This window comes from Pistacia vera, unplaced genomic scaffold, assembly GCF_008641045.1.
Source record: "Pistacia vera cultivar Batoury unplaced genomic scaffold, PisVer_v2 Contig255, whole genome shotgun sequence".
NCBI lineage: Eukaryota > Viridiplantae > Streptophyta > Magnoliopsida > Sapindales > Anacardiaceae > Pistacia > Pistacia vera.
The window spans coordinates 695,375-707,350 of record NW_022196063.1 but is presented as its reverse complement, the minus strand read 5'-3'; positions in this window follow the sequence as shown (position 1 = coordinate 707,350).

The window sequence follows — 11,976 nt, the reverse complement described above, 5'->3', positions numbered from 1 at the left end:
CTGACCCCTCCCTTTTCATTATATATCATTTTCCTCATTCAAACCAATTTCTTTTTAGTAAGCTTTACTCTAAATGTAATTGAATTATTTTTTTGACAGCCTAAAATTAGAGCTATTGATCATAATAATGTGGTCAATGTAAGGGGGAAAAAAAAAAAGCTGATAAATTTGTGGACTCAATACTGATCACTTAAAAAAAAAAAAAAATCAAATCTTAATTTCTTGTATAGTAGTCCAAGTTCATGGCTTGATTTCAAGATTGAGTAAGATGTTTAAATAATAATTTAAAAAAATTATTAATATGTCAAAGAAAATGATAATCCTTTTAGGAATGGAAAGGATAAAAATTGATGGGTGCGTTTGGTTTAGTATTTTGGATAGGATTTTAAGGGTAGTATTGGGTTATTGGATATGGGAGTATTACGAGGTAAATTTTAAAAATTTATAAAAAAGCCCTTAGGTTTACTAATTTAACTAAAGACCCTAACATGTAAAATGACAAAAACACCCCCACCACTGCAGTGTCAGATTCCGGCCACCACCGCCGGAATCTGACCGGAAAATTTCGTTACGGCACAGACTTGTCGGATCTGTGCCGTAACACATCGTTATGGCCTTTTCCGGCTAGATCCATGGTAGATCTGGCCGGAAAAGGCCAGATCTATGGTTTGTTTTGGCCGTCGACGGCCGGAAAAGGCCAAACGACGGCCATCTTTGGCCGTCAGCGACGGCCAAAGATGTGGCCGTCGTTTTCGATCGACGACGGCCAAGATTTGGCCGTCGTTGACCGTCAACGACGGCCATTTCTTTGGCCGTCGCTGACGGCCAGATCTGGCCTTTTCCGGCCAGATCCGTTGTGGATCTGGTCGGAAAAGGCCACAGCGGTGAACTTCCGGCCATTTCTGGTCGGAAGTTTGGCCGTTGTACAGATTCCGGCTATCACCGACGGTGGTTGCCGGAATCTGACAAGTTGGGTTGATGGGGGTGTTTTTGTTAATTTTAAACTTTTTTTTCAGGGGGTATTTAGTGAAATTAATAACCTTATGGGGTTAAAATGTAATTAAAAAAAATAGGGTAATATTTTGAGAATATTGTACCAAACGCGATTTGAAAAATAGGATCCAGAATAGGGATAAAAATATTAAACCAAACGCATACGATATTGTTTTCATCAAATTAATCATTGCTATCATTAAGTAGTTAATTAATGCGTGTTATGTAATTTCCATGAACGGAATCTCTGACTTTATCTCCCCACTTTAATACAAAATACTTGAATAATATTGAAAATACATTCGACATATATATATATATAGTAGATAGATGTTATCCACTAAATAAATGGTTTGAAAATAAGGTGATAATTTAAGATGGTATTTGAGATATATTTTAATGGATTGGTTAGGTGAGATAGAAATATGTGAAGAAAAACGTTTTAGGTAACGACATTTCACCAAATGCTTGAGAAAAAAAAGTTGAAAAACCATAAATTGAAAGGCAAGCATAAGATTGGGTATTTGGAGTCATCGTCTAATTCAACCAAAGGTGGTGCTGGAGCTAGCTGCCAATCACTACATCAATTACGTTACATGTTTTAAAGCTGTTTTTCTCAATTGTCATGGAAATGACCAACCATGTTTATTGGAAAAGATAAGACTCAAATTCGTCAACACCTTTTGATTTTTAAGTGAACAAAGCATTAATTAACAAGTACATTGGTAGGTATAAGGTTAGACCAACTATTAATCAAAGCTGTTTCAAAATTAACATCATCATCTTCTTCTGCATTCTCTTTTCTTTTTCTCAAACACCATCATCGATTCAATAAGATCAAAGCCTCCTCTACTTCTTACAAAATAGTCCTCCATTTATACCACAAACATGCATACACATCAATCTGTTTGCAGGCTATATTGATTGACGTTAGCCACGTGTAATCTTACCCACGTACGCATAACCTAATTATAGTTGAGCAAACGACATGTTCCCACCCAAAGATTAGGAAATGGCAAGTTTCCACCTTGGTTTCTTTTATTTCATACTCCCACCATTAAAATAAAGGTATTAGGTCATGACACATATGCAGAGATGTTATTACTATACTACCCTTGACAACCTGACAAACACGCCCCTCAGGTTTTCTAAGTATTTACATATTTTAAAACTCAGATTTGAAAACATAACAAACACACCCCTTCAACTGCTTTTGCGGCTTCTGCGACTGCTATGGAGGGCTTTTGATTAAAAGACCATATTGAGTTTAAATTTAATTAAAAGGCTATCAAGTTTCAAACTCTTAACTAAATAGACTTTTTTTTTATTAAGAGTAATTAAACATGATTAAGCACTAATCATATTTTAATTACGATTAATGAAGTATTGTCTAATCTTTTAAAAATTATACTATGTCCCAAAAAACTCGAAATTATTGGAAACAAACCCAAACCCAAAACAAATTCATTTGCCTCCTCCCTCTCGCTATTAACGTGTCAGAACAGCCCTCCCTTGGTTGCTGTTTCTTCTTAGCAAAATCGAAGATCTTCTTCTTCCTCCGCCATTAACATCTTCTCCGCCAAAGATCCACCTCTTCCTCCTTCTGACAATTCGTCCAGGTATGTGTATCTCCTCTTTGTATTTTATATTTTTATTTACAAAGATTTAATGTTGGATTGTGTTTGGGTTATATTTTGATTTAGTGGTTTAGGTTGTTGGACTGTGTTTGATGTAATGCAAGTTGAAAAGAGTGAAATCTGTTGATTATTTTCTTGCATTGTGGATATTTGGGGGTGGTAGAACTGATCATAGGTGGAGATCACTGAAAATGTATTCTGGATCTGATGGATCATTTAAGCAATCTGGAATATCGCTTAAGAGATCTGGTATGTTTAGTATAATTTAGCAGATCGCTCAAGTGATTAAGTATATGGCAGAAGATCGATTAAACGATCTGCTATAAGTCTGATATATGGCAATAGATTGTTTAAGCGATCAGATAAATGGCCAAAGATAGGCTTATTTATTCCAGATCGCTTAAGCGATATACTGGATTGCTTAAGTGATTCAGTAAGCGATATACTAGATCGCTTAAGCAATACACCACATTGCTTAAGTGACTCTGTAGATGATTTTTAAAATCTGTCAACCCTTAATATATCGGTTAATAATTTTTTTCTTACATATAGGTACTTAGCTATTATTAGACATGGGACAAGTTGTTTTGGGTGTTGAATATTTTGGTGAGTGGGTGAAGACGAAAATTGTTGAAAGTGGATTGGGAAGAGCAAACAAGTTAGAGCATGCTGTGAGTACAAAAGTTAGTTTTGATGAGTTGATTGATGAAATCATTAGAAGAGGTGGGTTGAGTTGCTCATGTAGTGATATAGTTGTGAAGTATGTTTTTAAACAGAGTTTCTGCGAATTTTAAGGTACCCCTTGTTGTATTAATGTGTGATGAAGATATTAGTGTATGCCCTAGGAACCAATCGTGTCGTCAGTTCCAAGGCATTATGTTTTGTATATATATATATATGTGTGTGTGTGTGTGTGTGTGTGTATGTGTTAATGTATATATTTTGTATATATACATTTTATCTTATCAATAGAAGAAAGTGTTCTTATTTCACATGTGGTTTATTGCTTCATTTATATATATATATTACATATGAAATGTCCGGATGATACAAATCTTTAGAAGATCAAAATTATCAAAGTATTCCCTACATATTTTGGGTGATTATAAAAGGTATATCACTAGGGCATTAGCATGTATACGTGGTTAGTGAACTGTTTATCGAATATGGCCATTTATGATGAATCACATGGACATTTAAAATGTAGTCAATGATTTACCATAAGATCGTACTAGTGTATTATTAATCCTTAGACCTGAGATATCACGGTTGGATTCTGCATAAACGCATATGGTTCATATGTTGTATCAACACAAGGCTAATCACGCCATGTGTTAATAAGCCAATTTGGCCATGCGTTGTTTATGTGTGAGGACAAGTGATAGTCAAGATGGGATCCATTGACTTGGTATAGATTGATATCAAGTTCCTAGACAAATGTCAAGATACATTGGAAAAGGGAAATCTCTGGCCGGGGTATATAAACTGTTACATGAAAGGTTGTTTCATGGTGACACATTCCATATGTATTGAATTAAAATTAAGATAAAAATTTTGACATACTATGGATCCATTCTTAATTGGGATTAGACAACAGAAAGATTTGATTATACAATGTGTATGATTGTAAAAGGTTTAGTGGATTATATCTTCATTGTGACTTAGGGGTTATGGAGCATTGCTAGATGCCTACCATAATCAGTGGGAGTTTTGTTCATAAAGAGTTATGACAAAAAATATCAAAATAGAATGTGATATTAGGCCCACGGCTAGGCCATAGTTAACCTAAGAGGTTACACATAAAAACTAAAGAACATGGAGAAATAGCCAAAGAGAGTTGATTATCCAAGGTTGGCTAGCACCTACCAAGGGTAATAAAGTTATTTATATTAATCATTTTCTTTATATTAAATTGGATTTTATAAGGGATTGTAATTGTAAAAAATTAAGGGTTAAATTGTTATGTTAACAATTTAAGAGTTAAATTATTAATTGTGATTAAATGTTAATCTAATGTTATAATTTAAAGAAGTTTAACAACTTCATAACAATTATGGAATTGTTTAAGGAAGTCCAAAACAATTATTGAATTGTTTATAAGGATTCCTATATAAAGAAAATGATATATCAATTTTTGCGCAGAGATAAAAAAATCTCTAAGAACCCTAAATCTCTCTCTTCGCCAAATTTCTTCTTCCCTTGGTGTGGATACTCTTTTGCTTAATTTCTCTTGAAATTAAGAGTCTCCAAGGTTGCTAAGGGCTTAAGGTAACATGTTCTACCTTACTTATTTCAATTTGATTGAATTTTTTTTTAAACTATAACTATACTTGTTATAGTATGATCTGCTTGATTCTCCATGCATCCATCTTTCAGAAGATGTGAAGTTATATATGTTTGATGTGGTCGGTGATGGTTCGAGGCTGATTTTAACGGTATTAGTTGTGGATAAACCTTTGGAAGTTGGTTCAACAGTAGGCGGTGATTTGGGTGGGGAGAATGCTGGTTTTAATTTTACTACAAGGGCATTGATTTCTTTGTTGAAAAATCAAGAGTATGCGGTGATTTGGGTGGTGAGGAGGAAACTATAGAAGAGATTGGTCATGTGGGGTAGAATGAAAATGTGGACGAGGAGGACCCCACACATGTTCCCGCAGATGTAGAGATTCCTATAAATATAGATTATGCAGAAGATGTAGTTTGTGAGGAAGAGAACACTATAGTCCTTTATGCAGGTTCAGAGGTGGCAATTGCGGGTAGTAGTAAATCACTTCATGTTTTTACTGATGGATAGGACTTGCGTGTAGGGTATTTATTTGACAACAAGGAGGAAGCGGTGAGGAAGCTAAAACTTGTTGTCGTAAGAGGTAATTTTGAGTTCATCACTAAAAAGTCTAATTCATTGATAGTGATGGTTGCATCTCGTGACCGAAAGTGCAAGTGGCGGGTTTATTGTAGAAGGTTAGTGGAGTTCGAAAAATTTATTATTAGCATATATACCCGTGAGCACACATGTGGGTTTGGGATATATTTCAGGCGAGCATCGACAAGCCTCTGCTGATGTTATTGGACAATTTGTCAAAAGTCAATTTGTTGAAGGGAAAGGTCCATCTCCTAAGGATATTTAGAGATTTGTGCGCACATAGTTGGGATGCGATGTTAGTTACTGGAAATGCTAGAAAGGGAGACAACATGCACAAGATTTTGTGAGGGGCGCACCAAAGCACATGTACGCAGTATTAGAAGCATAATGTTATATGTTTGAGTTGACAAACCAAGATAGCAAGACAGCTTTGAAGTGGGACAAAAATATAAGGTTTAAATATTTTTTTGTTGCTTACGGTGCTGTTATAAGGGGTTTTCTAAACATGAGAAATGTGTTGGCTGTTGATGGTTGCTTTTTTATGGGAACATATAGAGGTACATTGTTGGTGGCCATTGCACAAGACTGTGATAATCACACATATCCTATTGCATGGTGTGTGGTTGACTCTAAGAACAACAAGTCGTGGACTTGGTTTTTTAAGTAATTAATTACAATAGTGTCTAATAGTGACAAGTTGTGCATAATATCCGACAGGCACAAATCTATAAAGAAGGGGATTGCCATTATTTACCCACTAGCACATTACAGATTCTGTATTAGACACCTTAGCGAGAACATAAAACAAAAGTTTAAATGTGCTGGCCTCCTTCAAACATACTACATGGCAGCAAAAACATATTAAGTTGATGAGTTCGAGGAGCACTTCCAGCAAATCTGAATCAAGGATGATAAAATTGCTAAGTATCTTGAGCATAATATTGGTTTTGAGTGATAGAGTAAAGCTTACTTTCCTGAAAGAAGGTTCAATGTCATGACCATGAACATAGTCGAGTCTATAAATTCGAAGTTGTTAATAGAAAGGGAGTTTCCAATTGTTGCCATTTTTGATACAATACAGAGGACATTGTCAAGATGGTTTTATGAGTGTCGTACGGAGTCAGATAATTTTACCACAATCCTAGTTCCATCGACTGAAAAATTATTGCGAGAACGTATGGAACTATCAAATGCACTATTTGCCTATCTTTTCAATGCTTAAAAGTTCACTGTACACGGCTATGATCCGGATGCCTTAGTTAACCTTCTTAGTAAAACTTGCAGCTGTAAAGTGCTTGACATTCGATATTTACCTTGTTCTCATGCACTATCAGCATTGAAACACCAACGCAAGCCGAATTTTGGTTCAAGAATTTATATGGAACTTTGCTCCCTTCTCTATATGGCAAACCACTACATGTTAGCTTATTCAGAAATGATATATCAAGTTCCTCCAGAAGAGTAGTGGATGGTGCTGCTAGAGTTGCTTGACATTATCATTCATCCCCCATTCAAAAAGACAGAAAAAGGGAAGAAAAGAGTTAAGCGTATTCTATCGGCTTGTGAGGTTCCTTCGAGAATGAATAAGTGCTCAATTTGCAAGTAACCTGGCCATAAGAAAAACAATTGTCAGAATCGATCACATGCAAATCAAGAAAATTAGATTCAAATCTATCGAAAGCAAGCAAGAAAGCAACCTGCTGTTAGATCTGCAAATAAGCGATGTGCTACTCAGTTGGTGAACACTAGATCGCTTAAGTGACAGTAGATCGCTTAAGCGATCTGTTGCTCAGATCAGATCTAGTGAACACGAGAGCTCTTAAGCGATATGATGAACTTATTATGTTTCTCTTGGCTATATGTCAATCTTTTGTGGTGCATTAAACTGATTTTATGTCTTTGTATTTCTATCTATGCTATCAAGAAGAAGGATGAAATCAAGAGAGTTGCTAAGGCCAACCGTTGAAGACTTGTTGTATGAGTTGTCTTTCAAACTAATTGATATGGATAGAGCTTGAAATTTGTAATAGAATTTGAAATTTGTTGCAAGCTAGTTGGTTGCAATGGTTTAGGGTGGAGAGGGTGGGTTTGGAGTTAATATGGGTTAGGATATTGAAATGAAAAAAATAATTAATAATAATAAATATTAAATAAATGAAAAGGACTAACAAAAATAATAGAATAACTGTAGATCATTTAGTTTTTTGTACGGTGTTGACTAACAAAGACCCAAGTGTTATTTTCACATTCTATAGGACCTATGCAGAATTTCAACACCAAGAGAAATATGTAATTAATTCACTTTTTAACTGTATTGAACAGCAAAATACAAAATTTACAGGAAGACAGCTATAACTCTACAAAACCATCCGTACAAGCAATCTTTTAATTGGTCATTCAAACTTCATTTACTCCTTGAAATAACAATTCTTTTTAAAATCAGACCAAGAAGAATCTCAAAAGAGTGTATTATATATCAATGCTCTGAAAATTTCACCATCTTCTTCTTTGTCTGTATCTCAACTCTAAAGCCATTTTCTTGCTCGAACTCTTAACATCCTTATGTTCCGAAGAAAGAAGAAGAAGATCAGTTCACTAAGCTTGCATGGTTATCTATTTATCTTCTAACCAAATATATACCCTTGAATTTGAGAAGGGATTGTCAAGTACAAAGAAAATTGGCTTTGGTCACTTAAGCGATGTCGGCTTATCTGTACAAGATCGCTTAAGCGAGAGCCCAGATCGCTTAAGCAACCTTGAATTTGAGAAGACCTTGAATTTGAGAAGGAATTGTTAAGTACAAAAAAAATTGGCCTTGGTCGTTTAAGCGACTCCAGATATCGCTTAAGCGATCACGTCTTATTCGTACATGATCACTTAAGCGACCAAGGCTGATTTCCTTTTGTACTTAGAATAATCATTCTCAAATACAGGATCGCTTAAGCAATGTTAGATCTCGCTTAAGCGATCCAGTATACATAAGCCGTGATCGCTTAAGCGATAGCCCACGTCGCTTAATCGATCAAGGCTAATTTCCTTTTGTACTTAGAATAATTATTCTCAAATACAGGATCGCTTAAACGATGTCAGATCTCGCTTAAGCAATCCAATATACATAAGTCATGATCGCTTAAGTGATAGCCCACGTCGCTTAAGCGATCAAGGCTAATTTCCTTTGTACTTGACAATTCCTTCTCAAATTCAAGGGTAGAGATTTGGGTAGAAGAGAACTAGATAACCATTCAAGCTTAGTGAACAGATCTTCTTCTTATTTCTTTGGAACATAAAGATGTTAAGAGTTCGAGCAAGAAAATGGCTTCAAAGTTAAGATATGTACGAAGAAGAAGACAGTGAAATTTTCAAAGCATTGATAAATATTACACTCTTTTGAGATTCTTCTCGGTTTGATTTTAAAAAGAGTTGTTATTTCAAGGAGTAAACGAAGTTTGAATGACCAGTCAAAAGATTATTTGTACAGATGTTTTTGCAGAGTTACAACTGTCTTCCATGTAAATTTTGTATTTTCCTGTTCAGTACAGTCAAAATGTGAATTAATTACATATTTTTCTTGGTGTTGAAATTTTGCATATGTCCAATAGAATGTGAAAGTAACACTTGGGTCTTTGTCAATCAGCACCGTACATAAAACTAAATGATATATTATTATTCTATTATTTTTGCTAGTCATTTTCATTTGAGAAATAAGGTACGTTTCTACTAACGTGTCACACTAGTGTGCTATGACATAAAACTTAATATGTGTTAATAACCGATGTTGCTTAAGCGATCAAGGCTAATTTGCTTATTTTCTCCCGAATCTTGTGATGTTGTAAGCGTCCCAAGTTAATATTAATGTTACTTAATATGGGGTTGTCAAATAATCCCAAAAAAAAAAAAAAAAAAAAAACAAATTGCTTAAGCGATGCATCTCTCGCTTAAGCGTTCTAGTATATATCAGTCTTTGTCGCTTAAGCAATACTCGAAATCGCTTAAGCAAGCAAGGCCAATTATTGTCAAAATCATTCTTAAGTGCACGATCACTTAAGTGATGTCATGGCTAGCTTAAACGATTCAGTGTACATAAGCCTTCGTCGTTTAAGTGATACCAAACATCGCATAAGCGATCTAGTATATGGAAGTGTCAAAATCATCAAGTGCAGGATCGCTTAAACGATCCAATACAGATAACCCTTGATCGCTTACGCGATATCCGACATCGCTTAAATGATCAAGTTCAAGGAATTGTCAAGTTCATCCCCAATTGTACGATCGCTTAAGCGATGTCAAGTATCGCTTAAACAATCCAGTATATTTAGCCTTGGCCACTTAAGGGATACCCGACATTGCTTAAGTGATCAAGTCCAAGATAGTGTCAAGTTCATCCCCAATTGCATGATAGCTTAAGCAATGTTAGGTATCGCTTAAGTGATCCAGTATATTTAGCTTTGGTCGCTTAAGCAATACTCGACATCACTTAAGCGATCAAGTCCAAGGCAATGTCAAGTTCAAGGCAGTGTCAAGTTCAATGTAGTGTCAAGTTCATCCCCAGTTGCACGATCGCTTAAGTGATCTAGTATATTTAGCCTTCGTCGCTTAAGTGATACCCGACATCGCTTAAGCGATCAAGTCCAAGGTAGTGTCAAGTTCATCCCCAATTGCACGATTGCTTAAGCGATTTCATGTCTTGCTTAAGCGATCCAATCTATTTAGACTTCGTCGCTTAAGCGATACCCGACATTGCTTATGCGATCAAGTCCAAGGCAGTGTCAAGTTCATCCCCAAGTGCACGATCACTTAAGCGATATCAAGTCTCGCTTAAGCGATCCAGTTTATTTAGCTTTCATCGCTTAAGCGATTAAGTCCAAGGCAATGTCAAGTTCATCCCCAAGTGCACGATCGCTTAAGCGATGTTAGGTTTTGCTTAAGCGATCTAGTATACATAAGTCTTCGTATCTTAAGTGATACTAGACATTGCTTAAGCAACCATGGCCAAGGCGTTGTCAAAATATCCTCAAGTCCACGATCGCTTAAGCAATCCAGTATATTTAACCCTTGATTGCCGTCGCTTAAGCGATCATGTCTAACACATATTAATTCCATCTTTTCTCCTCAATTTGACAACATAATTGCACCAACACATATTAATTCCATCTTTTCTCCTCAATTTGACAACTTAATTGCATCAACACATATTAATTTCATGATTTCTCCTCAATTTGACAACTTATTTGCATCAACACATATTAATTCCATTTAACAAGATCACTAAATAAACTCAAAGTCAAAAAAGGGAAAGAAATAATGAATTGCTCTTTTATAAATATGAAATGTGTCATTTACATGAAAATACAACATTATAAACAAGACATAAATGAACTAAAGCAACCCAAAATAATAGCAGCCTCGATAGCCTTCATCCTCCCTCTTCATCATTGTCTTGCAATATGTAGGGCCCTGCACGCAGCTGCACGTGGCCAGCCTTGCAATATGCAGCGCAGCCCTAAGCCCTCCTATACCTCCCTCTCCTGCCATCCCTAACCATCTCCAACCTCCAACAAACAACCTCCCTGCTTTCCCCCATCCTCTGGAACCCAAACACAAGCACTCCCCCAATGCTACCAACTGGTCACAAAAATGCCACAACCACCCTAACAACAAAACCAACTAAATATCCCCCAAATAGTGCAAACCAAAGAATTTTTTAAAATGGTTAAGGAGTACCTGTTCTTCCTTGCCTGAATTTGTGCGGGTGTCCTCGTCTTCAACCAATTATGGAGCCTACTATCTGTTTCTTCTGCCACCGTCATGTCCTCTATCGTGGACACCTTCACTCATCGGAAGATGCAACCGGTAACCTCTTCTTCGACAACCTTTGAACAATCGCCGCCGTGGACTCTAGAATTGGAGTGGACGGGGTTTTCCTTCGATTTGTTAATGTCAGCCATGGTTTGTTTGTGTAACTACAGGAAGATCCATGGTTCCCATTTGTAGGAAATGGGTAAAGAAAATCGTTGAAAATCGCAAGAGAGAAGGGGTGTTTTCATCGGTCGGTTATTTTGGGTGGAGTCCCTTCGTAATCGATTTTGAATGGGGAGTGGTTTTTTAATTTTCAAAATTTAAATCCATTTCCATTATTATACATTACCCATATATGTTTTAAATCTTTTTAGTCAACCCTTTTTGCATGTTATTTGATTCTTAAGGTGTGCCACGTCAGTTTTCCAAGTTATAAAGAAAAAAAAATGCAGAATCATTTCAAGGTCATTTTGTTAAATGCAAACTGGGGAGTCATGACATTAAATTCTTCATGCTATGGCAACAGGCAAGAACTTATTTTTCTCTCTCTTTTTTTTTTTTCTTTTTGTACTTTTTCTTCGCCCATCTCCCCCACCTACAACACGCGTCAAAGCCTTTCTTCAAACACTTTATGTGCAATTGGGAAAGGTTGAAGGTGAGAGTTTTGGGGAGGGGCAGCGACCGGAA